Source organism: Palaemon carinicauda, chromosome 37, assembly GCF_036898095.1.
Source record: "Palaemon carinicauda isolate YSFRI2023 chromosome 37, ASM3689809v2, whole genome shotgun sequence".
NCBI classification, from domain to species: domain Eukaryota; kingdom Metazoa; phylum Arthropoda; class Malacostraca; order Decapoda; family Palaemonidae; genus Palaemon; species Palaemon carinicauda.
The window spans coordinates 26,470,546-26,482,591 of NC_090761.1; positions in this window are offsets into that span (position 1 = coordinate 26,470,546).

Sequence of the window (12,046 nt, forward strand, 5' to 3'; positions counted from 1 at the left end):
GACAAACATTTGGATTAACTGGGTCTTGAAGAGGCAAGATCCAGTAGTTTCTTGCATCTCAAAGCAGGTTAGCATGGAGGTGGTGTTGGCATTGGGGATCTCTTTGGTGCGATGTCCCAGGTATCTCCTGCTAGAGAGCCATGTGCAGGTGGTGATGGAATCATGGAGGATTGTTTTGCAGGACTCCCTGATCCACTCTGTTCTCTCTTTCGAGGGTCCCAGCCCTTCGAAAGGGTCTGCGGCCAAGCCTGCAAAATTGGGATTGAGGAAGGGGCCTGCACCTACGCCTGCTCTTAGATCCTTTCCGCAGATCCCATGACCTCTTCATGATAAGAGCCTGCGCATGCATAGCCTACTCTAGCTTTGTGAGATGATCTGTAAAACTTACACCTTGTTGACTGACAAGAGAGTCGAGGCTCCAGCCAGGACCAGGTCTTACGAGGTCAGGGGTATTGCTTCCACCCTCACATTCAGAAGGAACCCCTCAGTGGGTCAAGTGCTGAAGCCAGTGTCTGGTAAAGGAAGACCACCTTTACAGCCTTCTACTTGTTAGAGTTTACCCACAAGTCCCTTGACAGTTTTGTGCTTGGACCTGTGGTGGCTGCTCAAGCTGTCGTGTCACCAGCCCAGCTCTTGCATGCGACAGGGAGACATCTTGTCCATGGTAATGTGTAGATGTACGTATGGAATGGAAGGTACAGTATTATACTAGCTCTTTTCCTTTATTCTTCTGTCCCCACTTTGTCCCCTCTTGGGAACAAAATGGTCGAATCATTACATGCTGGTCAGACCTGATGGTAATTTTCACTTCAGAGCACCATTCTTTATATCTAAAGAAGTATCTATTTCCATCCCCCTTAATAAGATGGGGGATTGTGAATCATATACAAACCCATTAATCATCATAATTGGTATTTGATACTGCCTGATGTCCCCTTTAGAGGAAAGGGTTCTCCAGGTTGATCAAGTACGTTTTCACATGTACAACCCAGGTACTACCAGTCTTTGATCCATAAGAAAACAGATAGGGGTGACGGTGGTCCTTGCTTTGCATCTCCACAGATCAAGCATCGTACACTTCCATAGAAGAAATTAGAACTTTCCAGTTTTGGTTCCAGTTGACTTCCAACCCTCCAAGCAGCGAATCTTCCTAGTTAATGGAGGAGGATTTGTATGTCATGTAGGAACAAATGACAAATTTTCAAAGTAATTTGTATTCTTAGCTATACAAACCTGACTTCTTTATTCTTACGTCCCTCAACCACCCCCTCTCAGAACTGGGCCAAAAGGATCTAAAGTGAATCTTTTCAGATTGGAGAGGGCGTGGGGCTCCTTGCCCTCCACCCTAGTCAGTTGGATAACTGTTCATCATCCAGTTTTAATGACCAATTCTAGTGTGTGTTGAAACTCCCTAATTAAAGAATTCAGGTTTGTATAGCCAGGAAAAATACAAGTATTTTGAAAATTTGTCATATTTATAAAAGTTTTCATCTAATATATTTGTAAAGGTTTGCAATGTATACTTAAAAAATTTTCTATTACTTTCTTGTTGCTTCAGGTTTCCAAGATCCAATCAAACTCTCTTGAAAAAATGGCTTGTTAACATGAGGAAAGAAAGCTGGTCACCTACTGTATATTCTAGCCTTTGCTCTGATCACTTTGAAGAGAACTGCTTCAACCGTACTGGTCAGACAATTCGTCTTCACATGGATGCTGTACCAACTCTCTTCAACTTTGTAAAAGACTTTAAAAAGGTACACATTGCACAGTATTCACATAAACACTCATTGCTTCTTGTTTTTGCGTGATTATGTTAGCTATTTGACTAGAGTTAAACATCTTTGAATTTAGAAACTACTGTTTTGGTCGTTTATGATTTATTTCAGAATGAATAGGTGAAAAAGTTTCTGAAATTCAAATCACTTGGAACTTCATAAGACTTTTGTGGTTAAAACAACTTTGAATTTATCTTCAAAATCAGGTTTTAGGTTTTAAAGGGTAAGAAATGTACATGCGATGGTTATTTGATAAACTGACTATTTTGGAGCAAGAACACTTGCTCCAAAATTTCCTAAGTGGAAACATGTTGATTTTTATAGTAAATTGTATAGGACATGCATGAAAATCTATTGGAGACAGACAATAAATCTAAGAGTGATACTACTTTTCAGAGGTAATTTTTTATTAATAACACAGCTTCAGTACAAGTTGAGATGACTCCTAACACAAAAGTCATCGCCAAATCATGCTATGTACAAGTAACAACAAAAACTTGTTCACACCTAACAACACTTGCTGATACTGCAGAATAAAAGTCACTAAAAGGTGGGGGTTGAAATGTACCCAAAATTAAGAACAAAAGTAAAAATGCTTTAATGGAACACGATTAAATTTCAAGCAATAATGTTTGCTCAAAGTAGTTGGTCTGAGCTTATGAAACTGTATGCTATGTTTTAAGGATTTTTATACAATTTAATACTGTTATTACATTTTTTATCTTCCTACAAGTAAAAAAATTCTATATTAGATAGCAAAAATTACTAACCAATAACATTTATAAAGTTTTAGTTTAAAATCTGTGGCACATTATAATAACTCTCTCTCTCTGACACACTACAATAACTCTCTCTCTCTCTCTCTCTCTCTCTCTCTCTCTCTCTCTCTCTCTCTCTCTCTCTCTCTCTCTCTCTCTCTCTCTCTCTCTCTCTCTCTCTCTCTCTTTGACACACTACAATAACTCTCTCTCTCTGACACACTACAATAACTCTCTCTCTCTCTCTCTCTCTCTCTCTCTCTCTCTCTCTCTCTCTCTCTCTCTCTCTCTCTCTCTCTCTCTCTCTCTCTCTCTCTCTCTCTTTGACACACTACAATAACTCTCTCTCTTTGACACACTACAATAACTCTCTCTCTCTCTCTCTCTCTCTCTCTCTCTCTCTCTCTCTCTCTCTCTCTCTCTCTCTCTCTCTCGATACATTAAATTTGTTCTGATGTAGATATAAACCCTCCGCTATTTATAGAGTATACTTTCGGCGTAGCTGAAAGACGAGCTATGATAATTAGTGAGGGATAACTACCCCATCCACTAGTTAGTGTGTGGAGGATAGGGTAGACTGGCTCCCCCGCTCACTCACACCTCTCGGCTGAGTAACCACTTTACTTTATGGCTCGGTAGAGGACGGACATGCTGCCTTTCTCTCCCGCAAAGACTTGCCTTGATTACTTTTTCTGTCATTTTTTTTTCTTGTGTTTTTTCATTTATCTTACATTTATATGAGTGTATATATGTATAAATAGAAACATACTTTCATGTTGTTAGATTCTTATAACTTTAATTACTGATGACAACATATCCGACTGCCTCCGCCGTAAGGGAGTTGTCATTGCTGCCCTACCCTGCGCTGCTGGTCGGCAGGTTGTCAACACTTATGTGTGTTTGTTTCATTACTGAATTAAAGTGTATAACAGTTCAGCTCCCTTTCGAGTAATTATCTTACAAGGAAGGTGACTTATTCCTGAATAGTGTATGTTGTGCAGCAGAGCATGAATTGTAATTAATCACAATTCTCCTTTCACATGTAGCAGCGACGTAGAACACAAGGCCGATGGCTACGGCCGCCTTATTCGTTATCTTGCGCTCTGTGTTGTAGCTCATGAGCTGCCCTCGTTACGAGGTAGCATTCGCTGTCAACCTTCAACTTGATGTTCCTCCTTCGAGGGGAACTTCACTCTTTCTCGCGAGAGAGAAATTTTTTACGCCTACGCTTTTTTCCCTTGGAGCTGGGAGAAAGCATGCCTTAGGCTATGGTCTCCTGCGGGAGGACTTCTCTCTCGTTCGCGAGAGAGAGAGAGAGATTATTACACCTACGCTTTTTTCCCATAGGGCTGGGAGAAAGCTTGTCTTAGACGATGTCCTCCTTCGGGAGGACTTCTCTCTCGTTCGCGAGAGAGAGTTTATTACGAGTACGCTTTTTTCCCATAGAGCTGGGAGAAAGCCTGTCTTAGGCGATGTCCTTCTTCGGGAGGACTTTTCTCTCGTTCGCGAGAGAGATATTATTAAACCTACGCTTTTTTCCCCATAGAGCTGGGAGAAAGCTTGTCTTAGGCGATGTACTCCTTCGGGAGGACTTCTCCCTCGTTCGCGAGAGAGATATTTTACGCCTACGCTTTATTCCCATAGAGCTGGGAGAAAGCTTGTCTTAGGCGATCTCCTTAGGGAGAACTTCCCTCTCGTTCGCGAGAAATAACTTGTAGGAGGTTGCTGAACCACCACGGGCGGTGGCAGAGCTTTCTCCGAAGCAGGTTACCCCCTCGCGGTCCCTCGTTACACTCAGGGTTCTCCTTCAGGGGCGGAGTGAGAGCCTTATCTTAAGCAACGTTCTCCTTCGGGAGAACAAACCTCTCTTGTGTAGGTGTCATCTTTGAACCTGCTGGTTCTCCTTAACCTTTCGGGGTCTCGTTACGATCACCCTTTGGGCTGGCGTGATCGTGAGCTTTCAGACTATTGTCATGTTGATCCTGGTGGTTCTCATGACAGTAGGAGTTCTTCGGGACTCTGCTCGATACCTTTGGGTTTCAGTTGCGCTGAACCTTTGGGCTCTCATAACGATGGTAATGTTGAGCCTTCGGGAACTTGTATCATCAATCACGCTGACCTTTCAGGGTCTCGTGACAGAGCAACTTTGGTTTCTCGTTATGCTGCCCCTTTGGGGTCTCGTAACATTAGTTACGCTGAACCCTTGGGCTCTCATAACTTTAGTCACTCTGATACTTCGGTGTTTTGTGACAGGGAAACTTCGGTTTCTCGTTACGCTGACACTTTGGGGTCTAGTAACATTAGTTACGCAGAACCCTTGGGCTCTCGTAACCTTAGTCTCTCTGACACTTTGGTGTTTTGTGACAGGGAAACTTCGGTTTCTCGTTGCGCTGACCCTTCGGGGTCTACGTAGTAACATTAGTTACGCAGAACCCTTGGGCTTTCGTAACTTTAGTCACTCTGACACTTTGATGTTTTGTGACAGGGAAACTTCGGTTTCTCGTTGCGCTGACCCTTCAGGGTCTCGCAACACAGGCTACGTTAGGCCTTTGGTCTCTCATGCCCTTAGTTACGCTGATCCTTCCGGGTCTCATGACAGAGAAACTCCCGTTTCTCGTTTGCGCTGATCCTTCGGGGTCTCACAACGCAGTTCACGCTGAACCTTTGGGTTCTCGTAATCATAGTCGTACTTATATGACAGAGTTTACGGACTCTCGTTGTGTTGATCGTTCACACTCACACAACACAGGCTATCGTGAACGTAGTAGTGAGTACTCTCGCGCGCAAATTTGGTGCGCACGACCAAATTGGCACGCACGGCCGATGTGACGCACTCGACCTGATTGGCGCGCACCACCGGATTGGCGTGCACGACCAAATTGACGTGCACGGCCGATGTGGCGCGCACGACCGGATTGGTGCGCACAATCAGATTGGCACGCTCAGCTGATGTGGCGCACACGACCGATTTTGGCGCGCACTCACGACCTTATTACCTCGCACTCACGACCTTATTACCTCGCACTCACGACCATATTGGCGCGCACGACCGATTTGGCACGCACGACCGATTTGGCGCGCACGACCAACACTGCGCGCACTCACGACCATATTGGCGCACATGACCAACTTGGCGCGCACGACCACCTTGGTGAGCACGACCAACTTGGCGCGCACGACAAACCTTGGTGACCACGACCAACTTGGCGCGCACGAACACCGTGGCGAGCACGACCAACTTGGCGCGCATGACCACCTTGGTAACCACGACCAACTTGGCGTGCACGATCAGCTTGGCACACAGAACAACTTGGCGTGCACGATCAGCTTGGCACACAGAACAACTAGGTGCACGCAATCAGTTGAAGTGCGCAAACAACTCTTATAACAGAGAGTTTTACTCTCATGACAGAGAGTTTTCGAACTCTCGTCCTGTGAAGTGTTCGCGCGCGCCCATCGTCATTAAGAGTTTTACTCTTATGACAGAGGGATGCCTGCTGCTTAGGGGTTTCTGACTCTCTACAGATAACTATGACACAGTTCTTTTGGGTCCTGGTCACGTAACACGATTCCTGAAAATTCCATCAGGAATCAGCGACAGAGTTCATGCGGGTTCTTGTCACAACATCCCTTAAGGTCGTGAGAAAGGAATTCACAGATAGATTCTGAACCCCTAGGTTCTTATCCGAGTCTCTCGGTTTCTGCAATCCAGAGTTTTTTCTGAAACCTCTAATGTCGACCCCCCCATACGGGATGGGTCTTCCAAATGTGTGACTTAATACGTCACTCTACACTCTCAGCTGATTACTATGTCAGCTAGTCTGGTTTCGCCAGCCCCGATCTTTTCGTTTTCGAACGAACCACCTTCATCGTCCCTCTACCTTCCCACCTCGAGTGGTTTGGTTAGCAAACGGAAATTAGCGGGGAATGAAAAAATTCTTTACATTCTAGTTCATTTCCCCTGGCAGGCCTTTCCTGAATTAGATGGTAATTTTCTCACTAGTGAGAAAGCGTTCGATGGCAACTCCTTTGGGTAAGCGGTTGATGACAATTATGCCTGGTCTTCCTGAAGCAAACCCCACATACGAGACTTCACCCTTTTCGGGAGACTCGTTCTTGAGAAGTTTTACAGAACTTCAATTGGTGTTGTTAAAACTTCATGAAGGCCGTAAGCCTTCCCGGAGCATGCGCTCTAGCCACGACAAAACCGTGAGGTTATTGTCTTAAACTCGGGTTCTACCGTTTGATGGAGTCAGCCTACCCCGTCATTGTACCTTGGGTACAACGACTTGCTGTTTTACACGGTAGGCTTCTGTGACTTTTTATTCTATCCTTACAGGGTTATAGTTTCGAACAATTAGTCCCGAAGGAACATTGTTAGCTGACATTAAAAGAATGATAGCAACAGCGTGGGCAACTTTTCATTACGTTTACGAACGTTTCAAACCCCGCCTACAGGTAACCAGACATCCATTTCTGTGTAATGAAAACTGGCTAGCCCCTCACATAAAGAGGACGGGTAAACCAAAGGGCAAATGATCGTTTTTATAACTGTATATTTTGTTTGAGAACATGTGCGCTCTCATTCAAGAAAATATTACAGTTAGTCAACTATCAAAATTCCTTGGGCAATAATGTTGCGATTCGTCGCACATACATTATTTCCGCAACCGGATTCGTTGCAAACATTTCATGGAGGCAGAGAATACGCATGCACTAGCACAAACGGATAAGTACATAAATGCGTGCAAGCGATCTTTCTGCCAATAAGGGCTATGTACATCTTGCAATTACAACTCTGTTCTATTAAGTTGTATACTGTATATTCCTTACTGAAACTGGGTTATTCAGTACATCACTTGGCTACTTTCCTGTAACCAGACATATGGCATTTACGTTCTGCCTCCTTATAGGCATTTTTTTTTTTCCTTACCCCCGATCGGAAGTCTTAGTCTCCGATAAAGGCTTTGGCTGGAAACTTCTCATAAGCATATCTGTTCCCTAGTAGGGAACATTTAATATAAATACTAGTTTACTGATCGGAGACGGAGAAGTACGAACGTTTTTTGTCTTAGGAAGGAGAAACCTCCGTTACGAACGTTTTCAATGTTCTCCAACTGAGTTCTGGACACGACTATTAAGTCGAACTACGCTTGTATGCTTGTCATGCTCACAGTTCGGTGTTACTACCCCGTAGTAGACTTATGCCTTTTACCCATCCAACAATAGATTGAAGATACGTCTCAATCCCCTCTTGGGTTTGGTTGGATGCGTTCGGTGATTACTGTACAGTCTCTTGTCCAGAAACATAACATAAGCTGTACTGATTAACTGGTTTACCATTTTGTATCGGTCTTATTCGGCCAACCACACTGGATTAGTGGCAGTTGGAGGGAGGACAGGCTGTTTCCCTTCATTGGAAGAACGTACAAATAGTTACACGTCTCGACGTCATCTCGAGATGTGTTTATTGCTATGCACCCCACCCCCCTCACCGCTGGACAATCAGCGGATGATGGGTGGCAGACGAGAGCTTCTGCAAAGTTGCCTGTCTTCTCGTCTTCCCTGTGGATCTGATGCTCTCTTTAATGCATCAAAAGAGAGGGGGGGGGGGTGGCATATGCCGCACCATTCCAGCCTCTTCCGTTGGCCTGATTCAGAAAGGTACCAGCATTCACCTCTCTTAGAGAACCATCTAGCAGTACGAGCCTCAGATGGATAGAGGACAACTAGCTGCCCCCATCTGCTCGTGTCAACAGGAATGTGCTTGCAAAACCACCCAGATAGTGGGCTTCTAGTGTCTTGGAATCATCTTTTATCCAACTAAGTCTTAACTTTGTGAGGTCCCCGGCTGTAGTTATGCTCGCAGCAGCCCTGAACTTCAGGCTCCCGCTCGACCGTTCCCCAGTCTCGGAACACCAGGCCCTCAATCAAGATGTATTCCAAGATTGGTGGGGCGGCCTAGAGGTGTGCCTTTTTTCCCCCATTCGGTCTGGTGAAAAAGTCCTCAGCCAAGTCAGGATAAGCAAGATCTTATCAATGACTCCAATAGCTTCGCTATGGTATCCCGCAGAATGGTTCCCGGACCTTCTGCTGCCCCTGACGGAGTTCCAATAGCTTCCCTATGGCAACCCACAGAATGGTTCCCGGACCTTCTACAGCTCCTGACGGAGTTCCGAGAGATCTTCCTCCACGACACGATCTTCCAAGCAGCCACATGCTAACACTTTCCTAAGCCGTAGCTTTGCTTCGACTTCACGCCTGGGATGATCCTACACCACCTCTCTCAGAGAGGCCTTTTGCAACGAGTTGCGGAAAAGATGTCTAGGCACCTCAGACACTTTTCAGCGTCGGTCTTCCAGGCGAAGTGTTCGGTCCTTTGTGACTGATGTCGTGGAAGGGGATCCTCTCCCTTCGATGCCTTTACTTATACAAGTTTGAGATAACTTTTCCCACGTCGGATCTCAACCTCCTCTTGGGAACGGGTTTGGGTCCTTCAGTCTCTGAAGGCCCTCTCTACGAACCTTTATGCCAGGCAGCAGATCGCTTCCTTACACGGAAGACGGCCTTTCTACTCACTTTGGCTTTGACCAAGAGAGTTAATGTGTTGTATGATCCATCTTCTGAAGTCTCCTACTCTAGGAGAGGGGGAGAAGTAATCCTCAGCAGTGTCCCTAAGTGAATTGCCAAGACTCAAAATCCGAGTGTGCTGTACCCTAGGTGCAGCCCATTTCAAATAGAGTCTTCGTTCTGTAACTAAAAACCCATCAACTGGGGTTTTACCGAGTGAGGAGTCTGTGGGGTTACCTTAAAAGAACGATACCAGCTCGCCACGTGCGTCGGCACTGTTGACCAGCATGGGGAAGGTCAAGTGGAGGATCTCAAGGATATCCTTCCCCTCTGGGACTGGAAGGCAATTAAGGTTGCTCTCATTCAAGACTCTCCTCCATCCTAAGACCCAGAGCTCGTAACGTCAGTGGCTTTGCTACGTCCCTGGCGTTCAAGAAACTACTCTGTGGCGCAGATACTTTTAAGTGGGCATGTGGAAGCATCAATCGACCTTCACGGCCCACTGCCTGTAAAGACGTAACCCACAAGAACATCGGTCCTGTGGTGGTCGCACAACAAATGGTCTAAACACCTCAGGCTCCTTGATGAACAAGTAGCAGAGGGTTGAGGGCTGAGGTTACCGGGATTAGTCTGGGGTGAATGAGTAAGAATGCCTGGGTCCTTCCTTCCTTTCACCTTCTCTCCTCTGGAGAAAACAGCTCCGCAAGCCTCAGCGTAGCTGACCTCACCTTGCTGCAGGTAAGACCCATTTCCCTTGTGCCTCCTAAGTATAGAAGAATACTTTACGTCCCCAATACCTTTTTGAGGGATGGTATTGGGTAAGTCTTAAGAACAATAGGTTTTGTACTCGAGTTCCTATGTTAAAGACAAGCCACACTGTTAGTTCCACTCACACACAAGCTTCTGCAGGGCGCTATCAGTGCATTACCTCATATCGGCACATGATTTTAGCGAGGGTAGGTTCCCTTCTACTATCGATCACAGATCAAAATAGAGAGGACCCCGAGTCATGACCAAGGCCCGTTGGTGAGGACTTCCTCCCTCCTAAGAGTAAGTCACCCTATAAATAGCGGAGGGTTTGTATCTACGTCGGAACAAATAACAAATTTGTAAGTAATTTGTATTTTTCCTAGTATACAAACCTGTAGCTATTTATACAAATTGGCCTGCCACCCTGTCCCCTGAGAAGTTCTGCTAGAAAGGAAAGTGGTTACTGAGCCGAGAGGTGTGAGTGAGCGGGGTAGCCAGTCTACCCCACCCCCCACCCGCTGACTAGCGGATGGGGTAGGTATCCTTCACTAAAATTATCATGGCTTGTCTTTGAGCCACGCCAAAAGTATACCCTATAAATAGCTCCAGGTTTGTATACTAGGAAAAATACAAATTACTTACAAATTTGTTATTTTAATCATATCCCTTTAATTCATTTCCTATCCTGTCATCATTTTTATCTAATTATTTTCAGTTTATTTCTTTTTAGTAATTTGATTCCTTCCTGCATAATAAATTAATACGGTACAAGTGTTTTAGTTAAAATATGTGAATAGAATGAAAAAGAATATTCAGGCTTTTTAAATTATATGTAGAAGTACTAAAATTCTCTCTTTTCCCCATGCATTATAACATAGACATCTGGCCTTAAAGCAGATGCAAGAATTATCATTTGTTTGTTTCATAAAGAAATGTTTTTCTTCTATCTCTCATTTCTTAATGGAAAAGTTTAATTTTTCACTACAAATCTCTCTAAACATAGCATAAAACTATAGCCGCACTCAGTAGAGCGAAGACTCCCATGGCGGAAGTCTGCGCTCTACTTATTTCTCAACATTTTGCTTGACCTTGACCTTTGACCTTAACATGTATTAATTGGTGTGGATTTTCATACAGTCAAATATGAACCAAGTTTGAAGTCTCTGTGACAACGATATCAAAACTTACGGCTGATTATGTGAATTGGACATTTTGCTAATTAATTATTATTATTATTATTATTATTATTATTATTATTATTATTATTATTATTATTATTGTAACAGTACAATACTACCCAAGTTACAGCTCTAGTTGGAAAAGAAGGATGCTTTAAGCTCTAAGGGTCTAACAGGAAAAAATAGCCCAGTGAGGAAAGGAAATAAGAACAAGATAAACTATATATGAAGAGTAATGAATAATGAATATAAAATATCTAAAGGCCACTAACAATGCAAAACTAGATATGTCATATATAAACTATAAAGAGAGACTTATGTCAGCCTATTCAACATAACATTCTCTGCAAGTTTAACCTTCTGAGGTTCCACTGATTCAACTGCTTGATTAAGAAGATCATTCCACAATGTGGCCACAATTGGAGTAAGACTGATAGAATACTGTGTCGCATTGAGTCTTATGATAGAGAGGCAAGTCTGTTTGAACTAAATACATACCTAATACTACATACAGATGGTACAATCTGGGAAGATCCGAATCCAAAGGATGGTCAGAATTATAAATAAATTTATGCATCATGCATAAAAACCTAACTAAATGACTGTACCAGTGATTAATATCCGGATCAAGAATAAGAAATTTAATAGGCCACAAGTTCTTATCCAACACATTAATATGAAATTCAGCAGCTGAAGGCCAGACAGGAAGGCAATACTTGCAACAGTGCAGAATGAAAGAATTAAAACATTTCTTTGGAATTTATCTATCACAGAACATCTTTTCTTAATAAGGCGATTTTGTGCATGTGAAGAAGAAACAGACGGAATGAGTTTCTGAAAAGTAATTTTACAATCAAGAATCACACCTAAAATTGTATATAGTTGAAGAAATATTATCAATGCAGAGATTTGTGTGTTGAGGATCTACTGTCCGCGGCCTACTTACAATCATACTTTTGAGTTTTGTTGTTAGGGTTCAACTTGATATCCCCATAATTTGTACCATGCAGTAATT